This window comes from Acinonyx jubatus, chromosome X (genome assembly GCF_027475565.1).
Source record: "Acinonyx jubatus isolate Ajub_Pintada_27869175 chromosome X, VMU_Ajub_asm_v1.0, whole genome shotgun sequence".
Lineage (NCBI taxonomy): Eukaryota > Metazoa > Chordata > Mammalia > Carnivora > Felidae > Acinonyx > Acinonyx jubatus.
In genome coordinates this window covers 15,245,513-15,256,210 of record NC_069389.1, presented here as the reverse complement: position 1 = coordinate 15,256,210, position 10,698 = coordinate 15,245,513, and positions in this window count along the sequence as shown.

The following is a 10,698-nucleotide window of genomic DNA, read 5'->3' as shown; positions in this document are numbered from 1 at the left end:
AGTGGCCAGGTCTGGCCTCACACTCTGGCCTTTCTCCCCTTGTCCTGCCTCCATGTATCCTCTGGGCCATGCATGACTGGGACCAGGGAAAAGACGCCATCCCTCCATTCATCACAGCTGCTGCTTGTCTCTCAGTCCTCACCCCTACCTCCCTCGTCCCCTCTGTCCTTCCCTTGGCGGCTGCTAATACGCCAGCATCTTCAAACACTGTCAGGGACCTGGCATCTGGCAAGTGTAAGTGCTTAGGACCAGACACTCTGTAAACACTTCAGGCACTAAGTGGCCAGCAAAAGAAACCAGACTGGAGACAAAGACTGTTTCTTGCAGAAGCTTATTCCTGAACTCAAGACACCAACATGCATTATGAATTTTAAAAGTAATACATCTTTTTTGTAGAGAGGTCAGAAAGCACAGAAACACCTCGCGATAACCTCTATCACTATTTTTGGTACATTAGGGATCCATCCTTTCCTTCCGTTTGCTTCTCTTTCATACACATAAACACGCCCACAGACATTACGTAGGAAGGCACATGTATATTTGAATCACACTGTGCATGTTATTTGTAATTTGTTTTTTAACGTAATACTATGTCTTAAAGCTTTTCAACAAATTTTTAAAAAATTTTTTTATGCCTATTTATTTTTGAGAGAGAGAGAGAGAGAGACAGAGTGCAAGCAAGGGAGGGGCAGAGAGGGAGACACAGAAACAGAAGCAGGCTCCAGGCTCTGAGCCGTCAGCACAGAGCCCGACGCAGGGCCCGAACCCACGAACTGTGAGATCATGACCGGAGCCGAAGTCGGACGCTTAACTGACTGAGCCACTCAGGCGCCCCTCGACAAAATCTTTTAAAACATAGTTTTTACGGGTGCCTGGCTGACTCAGTCAGTGGAGCATGCAATTCTTGATCTCGGGGTTGTGTCTGAGCCCCACGTTGAGTGCAGAGATTCCTTAAAAAATAAGATAAAGTCTTTAAAAAAAAAAGGGTAATTTTTAGTGGTTAGGTATATCCCATAATATGGACATATGTTACAATGTACTTAATAGATTCTCTATGTGGGGGATGGATTGTTTTAGTTTTTTGATATTGTAAACAGTGGTGTGATGGACCTCTTTGTACGAAAGTGTACATTTTCCCACGCCTTACTGATGGTGTTATTAGAATAAATTTCAAGAAATGGAATTTCTGGATTAAAGGCGAGGCATAGGTTTAAGGCTTTTGATACACGATTGCCAAATACCAGAAAGGCCGTTCTGGCTCCCATCACAGACTCTCATCACAATGAGTCTGGGGCTCATTCCATGGTCTTCCCATCAATGGGTAGTATCATTTAAAATTTGTTTTTGACAATTACGTACTTCTAAACACATGTGTCAGCTAAAAGAAACAAGAATAAGATATTGCTATGAAACAATAGTGATAAATGTGAAAAAGGAACAGAGTCTTTAATATTCATAGCATTGAAATGACATTCTTTTATGCCTGTGGTCAGTTCTTCCAAGGGCTTACATTTTGGAATCTGGTTGAATTACATAAGCTCCTTAGACATAACTTCTGATTATGTTTTATAAATCTATTTTTATAAGCAAATCATCAAACCCATTGATACAGATTTCCATAGCTAGGTGAAGTAGTCAACAACCACTTTATCCACTTAAAAGCCCTTACCTAATCTCATCGCTATTATAATTCGATTTTTAAAAATATGATTAGGCAGCGGCCTGTCTCCAAGTTCACCGGAGATCTTGAAGCGGCTCTCAAAGACTTTTCATGCACTAAAAAGCGGTCATCTTTCGCTTAGTTTGGCTGGCCCAGGAATTGTGGCTAGCCGCCTCAGGAAATATTCACATTGTGGAAAAGATCTGAAGGAGGAAAGGAAAAGAAGTTGCAGGTAATTGTGGGATACATGAGTAAGCTTCACTTTAAGGATTTACTCTGAAATAGAGAATTCAAAAAACACGGGAAGCCCTGGGGATTAAGGAGAAAACTATCAGTAGGCGTAATTTTCTTCAAAGAAAAGAATGCCTTGCTACATAAACTGTCATGAGAATCATCGGAATGTCATAATTAGGATGCATTCGAGAATGCCCTCTTCACTGTGGATGTCCCTCTGGATAAACACAAACCAGGTGTGCTTCTGGAGCATCTCGGAGGGCTTCAGACTTTGATATCCAGACAGACCACCGAAAAATGCTTCAGACACAATATGACAATATTTCTCCTGAGATCATGGAAGTTTTCTATGAGGGGATGATTTGTTTTCATTTAACACTACCAATGAGTGTGTTTAGGGATTTAGGATTCCTCTCTCTGCTTTGCCACTCGTCTTTTTTTTTTTTTTTTTTTTTGGTGGCATTGGGCAGCTGACCCTTTTTCAGGTTCTGTAAAATGCTAAAACACAAACAATTAAGAAAGTAATTATGCCAAGATTTTTACAAATACCTTACTGGCAGAGGTCATGGATGATGCATCAAATAGCTGAAACTTCGCTTATTGAAAACATCTGATGATCGACTCTCAAAATAAGAAAAACAATTCTGCTTTTAAGTTTGAACGACCTTTATCCCATACCTTGGCTAAAGCAATTTGACACCATTTCTTAAGACTATAAAAGCTGCGGCATTTATTGAATGTCTTTCTGACATCTATTTTTTTCTTAATGTTTATTTATCTTTGAGAGAGAGAAAGACAGCATGAGCGGCGGAGGGGTAGAGAGAGCAGGAGACAGAATCAGAAGCAGGCTCCAGGCTCTGAACTGTCAGCACAGAGCCTGATGCGGGGCTCAAACTTGCGAACCGTGAGATCATGACCTAGGCCGAAGTCAGGTGCTTAACAGACTGAGCCACCCAGGTGCACCCGACATCTATTTTTAACACATGACAAGTGCCGTACTTGGCAAGGCCCTCAGCAGTGTCCCCAGCGAATGGTGTGGCCGAGTAATTTGAGAATATTTAAATATTTGGAGGTGTTAGCAGCCTCAGAAAGTTTTTATTAACTAGGTGCTTATGTATAGTACCATTTTAAGGCCCTCTGAATGTTGCTTTAGACTTCATAACTAGAACCCAATTATAATGCTGTAGTGGGGGTTAAAACCAAAATTTGCCTTGCAGGGAAACGAGGCCCCTAGTATGCTTTCTCCACGTGGCTCTTGTGTTCAAAGGGACATGGTTTGACTCAAAGTAGAATCCCGTAGTTCTGCAGAAAAAGAAATAGCGTTCATTATAGGGTAGGCGTTGCGCTGGTTACTTCCCATTCGTTATCTTGTATCACATGTGCAATGCCCCGCAAGGTAGGAATTATAATTCTCATTTGACACGCGAGGAAACCGATGCCATGAAGAAGGCAGGTAATTGATTCAGGGTCCCATACGTGCCGGGGCTGGAATGTGAATCCCTGTTCCTCCAGAGCCCGCGCTCCCATTTGTGACCCATGCTGCTTCCGCCCGGGCTCGGATACGCACCGAGGCATGTACGGTGCTCGGCGTCAGAGCGAGCTACTTGCCCTGCTCTTAAAACCAGACGTGTTATTCTCCGGCTCCCGATGTACCCTCGTCCTTCCGACGACAGGAGCCGACTTCCGAGAACGAGCAACCAGAGTGTTCTTAGTGAATGGATATTCGTGGTCTAATTCCCAGAACCATATTTGTGTTGTTTTAAGTCGCTAAGTTTGCGGTGATTTGTTACGGCAGCAATAGAAAACCGATACAGGCCCTTTATTGATAAAGTTTATCAGGGGTGGCAAATAATGGCCTGCAGGCCAAATGTAACCTGCCACCTGGGGCTACAAATGAAGTTTTATTGGAAATCAGCCACACCCATTTGCTCACATATTGCCCATCGCTGCTACGATGGCAGAGTCGTGTGGCTGCAGCTGAGACCGTTGGGTCGGCAGAGCCGAAAATATTTACTGACTCTGTACCGAAAGACACCCCAATCTAGAGTGCAGTTACGAATACAACACGATAGCTATGGATGCAAATTAGGTATAAAAATGTACCAAACCGCTTTGAGAAAAAGAGCAAATCCTCCTATACTTTTTCTGGTTGGTAGTCTAAATTTTCTCTTGAACAGAGATAAGAGCAAATTCCCAGTGAATAAATTCCCTGAGCAGACTCGTGCCAGGGAGCCGAAATTCCAATGTGTGTCACACTATAGAAAAGTCAAACGGCATGAATGTGAAGTTAAGGAATAAAGATGTTATGAGAGAGGACATTTATGTTGTTGAGCTAGGTAAGAATTTAGTTTTGAATTCTTGTCTTTCCTCTTAGGAAAAAAAAAAAAATAAAACAACCCAGAATAATTTCCAGCCTAAAAAAAAGGTTGTTTTTCCGTTCTTTTCTGAAATCCCTCCTTCCTGCTCTCAGCTGGGGAACTCCTCTCGGATAGGATCGACAGCGTGGGCAGTCCAAGAGGCCGCCCGGCCAGCGTCCCCCGCCCGGAGTCCGCCTGCCATTCCCAATTAGCCTCAGCTGGGCCAACTCCTATTTGGGTCAGCTCCCTTCTGAAATGGGTGACAGGGGCGGACACTGCCTGGCAATAGCTCTTTCACTGTAATGTTAGACTATAATTTGGGCACGTGTTTCGTTTCTGCTAAGTGCCCCCTTTTAGCATCTTTGGCCATGGATCCTAACTTTTGTCCCGAGGGTTTGTGCAAATCTGTTTCCTAAAACCGTTCAAACTTGTTATCATGGAAAACATCAACCACTTACCAAGTACACCGGAGAGTACGATGACCCCCTTCACGAACTGCACTTGCTTCAGCAACGGACCCCAGGCCAGTCTTGTTTCATCCTCCACAACCACCCACTTCTTCTTCACCTCAAGTTTTTGAAGCAAATCCCAAATATAATACTGTTTCATCCACAAGTATTCCAACATGTGTCTCAGAACATAAGGACTCTTTTTTAAAAGTACAATCGTGATGCCATTATCACTTCTTTTTTTAATATTTACTTATTTTTGAGAGACAAAGAGAGACAGAGCATGAGGTGGGAAGGAACAGAGAGAGAGGGAGATACAGAATCAGAAGCAGGTTCCAGGCTCCGAGCTGTCAGCACAGAGACCGATGTGGGGCTCGAACTCACGAACCACAAGATGGTGACCTGAGCTGAAGTCGAATGCTCAACCTACTGAGCCACCCAGGCACCCTGCCATTATCACTTCTTAAAAACGTTTAGCACTAATTTCGTATCAAATGTCCAGTCACTATTCAAGGAAATAATTTTTTTAAATTATCTTACTCTGGAATATTTTGAGTGGTTTATGATTTTTATTCCGGCTGGGGCTGGGGTTGATAAGAGAGGGAGGCTGGAAAGGTGTGTGTGTGTGTGTGTGTGTGTGTGTGTGTGTCTGTGTGTGTGTGTGTGGCACTGTCTGAAGCTTTGCTTTAAGCCTGTCATGTTCATGGTTTTCTTTTTTTTTTTTTTTTTAAAAACAGCTTTATAGGGGCGCCTGGGTGGCTCGGTCGGTCAAGCGTCCAACTTCGGCTCAGGTCATGATCTCACGTTTTCATTTGTTCGAGCCCCATGTCAGGCTCTGTGCTGAAAGCTTGCAGCCTGTTTTAGATTCTGTGTGTCCCTCTCTCTCTCTGCCCCTACCCTGCTTGCACTCTCTCTCCCAAAAATAAACATTAAAAAAGTAGAAAAAAACCCAGCTTTATAGAGATAGAATTCACATACCATACAATTCACCCATGTAAAGTATACATTTCAATGTTTTTTAGTATATTCACAGAATTGTGCAAGCTTCACCACAATCTAATTCTAGAACTTTTTCATCCCCCTCCAAAAGAAACTATGCACCCGTTAGTGGTCACTCCCCATTTCCCTCCACCCTCCTCTGCCCCCCATCCAATGGTCTAGGCAGTCACCAATCTCTTGTCTCTGTAGATCTGCCCATTCTGGGCATTTTATGATTGATGCTTTTTTAAATTTTTTATTTTTTTAAGTTTATTTATTTATTTTGAGAGAGAGAGAGAAAGAGGCAGAGAGAGAGGGAGAGAGAATCCCAAGCAGGCTCCATGCTGTCAGTGTGGAGCCTGATGCAGGGCTGGATCCCACGACCTTGAGATCATGACCTGAGCTGAAATCAAGAGTCGGACGCTCGACCAACTGAGCCACCAGGCGCCCCGAGGTTTTTTTATTTTTTATCGTTCAACTTTTAAATGCTCTTTGGAAATTGGGGACTTAGACTTTCCATTGATGGCTAACATACAGCCTTTACCACCCAAAATCTAAACTGAAGTGTGAAAAGGAAACTAAGAAAGGAGAATGCTAATTATGTTTCCAGGGGAAAAATAGAAATATAATATGTTTACTAGAAGCTGTTAGATTTTTTTCCCTTCCGAATAGTCTTAGCAAATTTCTAACCAAATAGGGAACCAATGTAAACTGCTTCTGCATACATCCGGGTCTACAGAACACGCTCTGCCTCCAGCTCCCCCAAATCGGGGAGTGTTACCCAGGGCTTTTGTGAAATTCAAACAGAAATAGAAGACAAATGTAACAGCAGTATTCCCATGGAAGAATATGATGAGTCTTTTTAAACATTTGAAGAAATGGATTAAAATAATAGATAATTATATTAGATAACCAAGCATGACATAAGAACAGGCCAAAAGATAATCATTTGGAAGTGGATAGAAATAAATATTAACCACAGAAAATGGGTCTTCTGACGTGTGTGTATGTGTTTAATTTCCCCTTTCTTTTTTTAATGTTTATTTATTTTTGAGAGAGAGAGACAGAGTGCGAGGTGGGGAGGGGCAGAGAGAGAGGGAGACAGAATCCAAAACAGGTTCCAGGCTCCGAGCTGTCAGCACAGAGCCCGACGTGGGGCCCGAACCCACCAACCGTGAGATCACGACCTGAGCTGAAGTCGGAGGCTTAACCGACTGAGCCACCCAGGAGCCTCTCCCCTTTCTTTAAAAAACCCTGTCTTGGATCTCTATTTATTCTATTTCCTAATATTTTTATTCAGTGCCCCAGAATATTCTACAAGAGAAGCATACAAATTAAAATGTCGGTATCTCTAAAGAGTTTTGAAGCACTTATCATTTTCCAAAAGACCTAAAAAGAAGGCTTCAGAACCATAGATAAGTATCTCAGAGTAATTTCCAAAACCAAATGTGCAATTGGTCTTCTTACTAAGAAGGATCCCACACCAGAGCTCATCGACATGCTGTGATTCAGCAACATACTCTCCAAAAAGGAGATGGGATGATGCCTCAATCTTAGCTGTATTTCTAGAAATCACATGGAGGGTTTGGAGTTTCAGGCTTTGCACTCTGAGATATGAAGAGCAAAACAAAACCCCAAACACCTCACTATAATTTGTTTTAAATGACTTTAGCCAGGTTAACCCTTTGGAGCTGAATTCTTTGGGCTTGAGGTGTGGATCGCTTGCAACCGCACCCATGGAGGATGTTAATACGAACCTTAGATAGATACAGACTGGTCAGAGACCAAATTTGCAGTCCCGTGTTTTGTTCCATTGCTTAGTTTCAGTTGAAAATGGTGTTGGGATCTTGTTTTCTCCTGAAGGAAGGAAACTTTGTTTCTGTTCCTGGGCTTCATGGTTATTTCCTCCCCTCCACTGTTGGAGCCCGACAGAGCCAACCCTTACATCACAGGCATCTGTTTGCACTAGGAAACTTTTGGTAAAATACGACTGGCCCTATAAGGTTGTTGCAAGGAGCTTTGGGTTACTCAGTAGATTTTTTAAAAAGCTATATTTTGAACATTTGGAGAAAAACTGTTGTGCGAATATGCTCTGTCTGGGAAGGTGAGTGAGCTAAGGAAGGCTTCTGTCTGCCGGGGCCGACGAGGAGTATGAGAGACAGGAGCTCAAGGTCATACACCATCAGAGGCTTTCTTTGGTCACTCTCCATCTCTTTGGATCCTTTTAATTTTGGTTAATTAGCAGGGCAAATATCCCCCGTAGTTACGGGCAGAGAGCTGTATTTCTAATACAAAATTGTGTTTGAAACATGGAACAGGTACAGATTTCAAATAAAGTCCTTTATTGGTGCAAAAACTTCTGACCCCTGCTATCTGAGTCACTGTAAGACATAGTTCTGGGACCCCCCTCCTGAACGAGGAAAAACACTCTTCTTCCTATAGCCAAGATCGTCTTTCAATATACAGGGAGCCCCTTCTGGGGCTGCTTGTGTATGACACCAGTGGATGTAGAACTTGCAACTGCTCCGCTGGTGAAAAATATTAGACCCCGTTTCTCTGTGTGGAGAATTCTACTAGACTCTCACGTGCTAAAATCAAGAAAGTCAATGTCAGATTGTCCTAAGGGAGATATGTTTGTTGTTGTAAACCCCAGGAGAAGGTCTTTACACCCACATTTCCTCAATTTATTCAACAAATATTCACCAAACTTTCTCCAGGTGCAGGGAGCCTTTCTGGGTGCTCAGAGTATGGAAATGAGTAAGACCAACAAAAATCCCTACCTTCACGGAGCTTCTACTCTAACGGGAAGAAGGGATACAGATAATACATGCTGATGGCTGTCCACCAAAAGTTCATTTTCCACCTCTTCCTTGGAAAATGGGTGCTTGGCCGAACCACAATTTTCCAGCCTCCCCTCTGTTGGATGTGGTCTAAGTTCTCACTGATGAAATATGAGTGGCAGCGATTTACGCTGCTTCCTGGATTGGGCTTTCGGCCCCTGGCTGTGCTTCCTTCATGTTCTCTTCACCTTCTCTGCCAGCTGGAACCTGGGTATGGTGTGACCCAGCTTCAGATCTCTGAGTGACTGGAGCAGAGATACCCCACTGGTCAGACCGGTCACTTCTATATTCTTCAAGCCATGGTATCCTGGGGTTTCTTGTTGACAGCCATTTGGCAACACCTCAACTGAGACCATAAACAAATATGGAAAACATGATTATTGAGATGGGAGAAATGCAATGGAGAAAACTAAGAGAGTAACGAGAATGGAGAACACCAGGATGGAAAGTGGGGAAGAACTCACTGAGGTGACAATGGAGAGAAAGTGTGAGGGGCTGAGAGAATCAAGCAGTACAGATATCTGGGGGAGGGCGTTCCTGGCAGGAAACATAGCAAGTGCAAAAGCCCTGAGGTGAGACTATGTCTGGCATTTCTGAGGAATGAAAGGAGGTTAGCGTGCTGAAACACAGTGAGTACGGAGAGACTAGCATGAGACGGAGGCACAGAGGTGGTGAAGGGAGGAGGAGGGCAAGGAAGTAGACTGTGGGTGGCTTTTGGTGGGCCCTGAGAGGACGCTGCCTATTTTAAATTAATTTTTAATGTTTATTTATTAATAACATTATTAATAATGTGGGGGAGGGGCAGAGACAGAGGGAGAAACAGAATCTGAAGCAGGCTCCAGGCTCCAACTGTCAGTACAGAGCCGGATGCGGAGCTAGAACTCATAGACCACGAGATCATGACCTGAGCTGAAGTCAGATGCTTAACTGACTGAGCTGCCCACGTGCCCCAGAGGACTTTGCCTTTTAATCTAAGTGGGAAGGGGAACCACTGGAGGTCTTGGGGCCAGAGTAGAAATATGATCTGGCTTCGTTTGAACAGGATCCTTCCAGCTTCTGCATTAAGGAGATAGAGAGGGGAAGTGTGAGACCAGTTACAAAGCTATGGTAATAATCTAGTTGAGCATTGATGGTGGCTTGGTTCAGGGTGGCAGCAGTGGTGGTGAGGAGGAGTCGTCAGAGCTTGGCTGTATTTTATTTTATTTTATTTTATTTTATTTGAGAGAGAGAGAAAGAGAGAGCACAAATGGGGGAGGGCGGGGAGAGAATCTTAAGCAGGTTCCATGCTTAGCACAGAGCCAGATGCGGGGCTCGATCCCACGACCCTGGGGTCAGATCTTGACCTGAGCCCAAATCAAGAGTTGGATGCTCAACCGAGCCACCCAGGCACCCCTCAGTTGTATTTTGAAGGTAGATTCCATAGAAGCTGCTGATGCAGCTTATAGACGTGGGCTGTAAGAGAAACGGAAGAGTCAAGGATGATGCCCACACTTCTGGGTTGTAAAATTAGCAGAAAGGAGGGGCCCTTTATTGAACGGGGGAAGATCCTGTAAAGAGCAGGTTCTGAAGGGGAAGAGTGAGGGTTAGTGTAGCAAAGGTTAGTTAGTTTGTTAAATTTAAGGTGCTTCTTACACAGGCAAATAGAGGTGCCAGGTAGGCACAGGTGGATATGTAAATCTAGAAAGAAAGGGGAGAAGCACCAGCACACAGATGATCTTTAAAGCTATGCACTGGATGAGATCGCCAGGGGAGAGAGGGTGAATGGAGAAATAGTATGAGGATAGAGATCTGGGGCAAGATCTACAGTTTGGGGAGCTGAAAAGGAACCAGCAGAGGTGACTGAGAAAGAGCCTTTGGTGAGGTAGGAGGAAATTCAAGAGAGTTCAGCATCCTGGAAGTTGTGTGAAAAAAGTATTTCAAGAAGATTATTTGGGATGCCCGGGTGACTCTGTTGGTGGAGCGCAAGACTCTTGATGTGGGGGTTGTGAGTACGAGCCCCACGCTGGGTGTTGAGATTGCTTAAAAATAAAAAAGTCTTAAAGAAGAGGAAGAAGAAAAGGAAGAGGAAGAAGAGGAGGAGGAGGAGGAGGAGGAGGAGGAGATTAGTCACTGGGAGGTGCTAAGGGACAGAAAGGGAGTGCTGCTCCAAGAACCAAAAAACCCAGGGTGCTATTTCCATC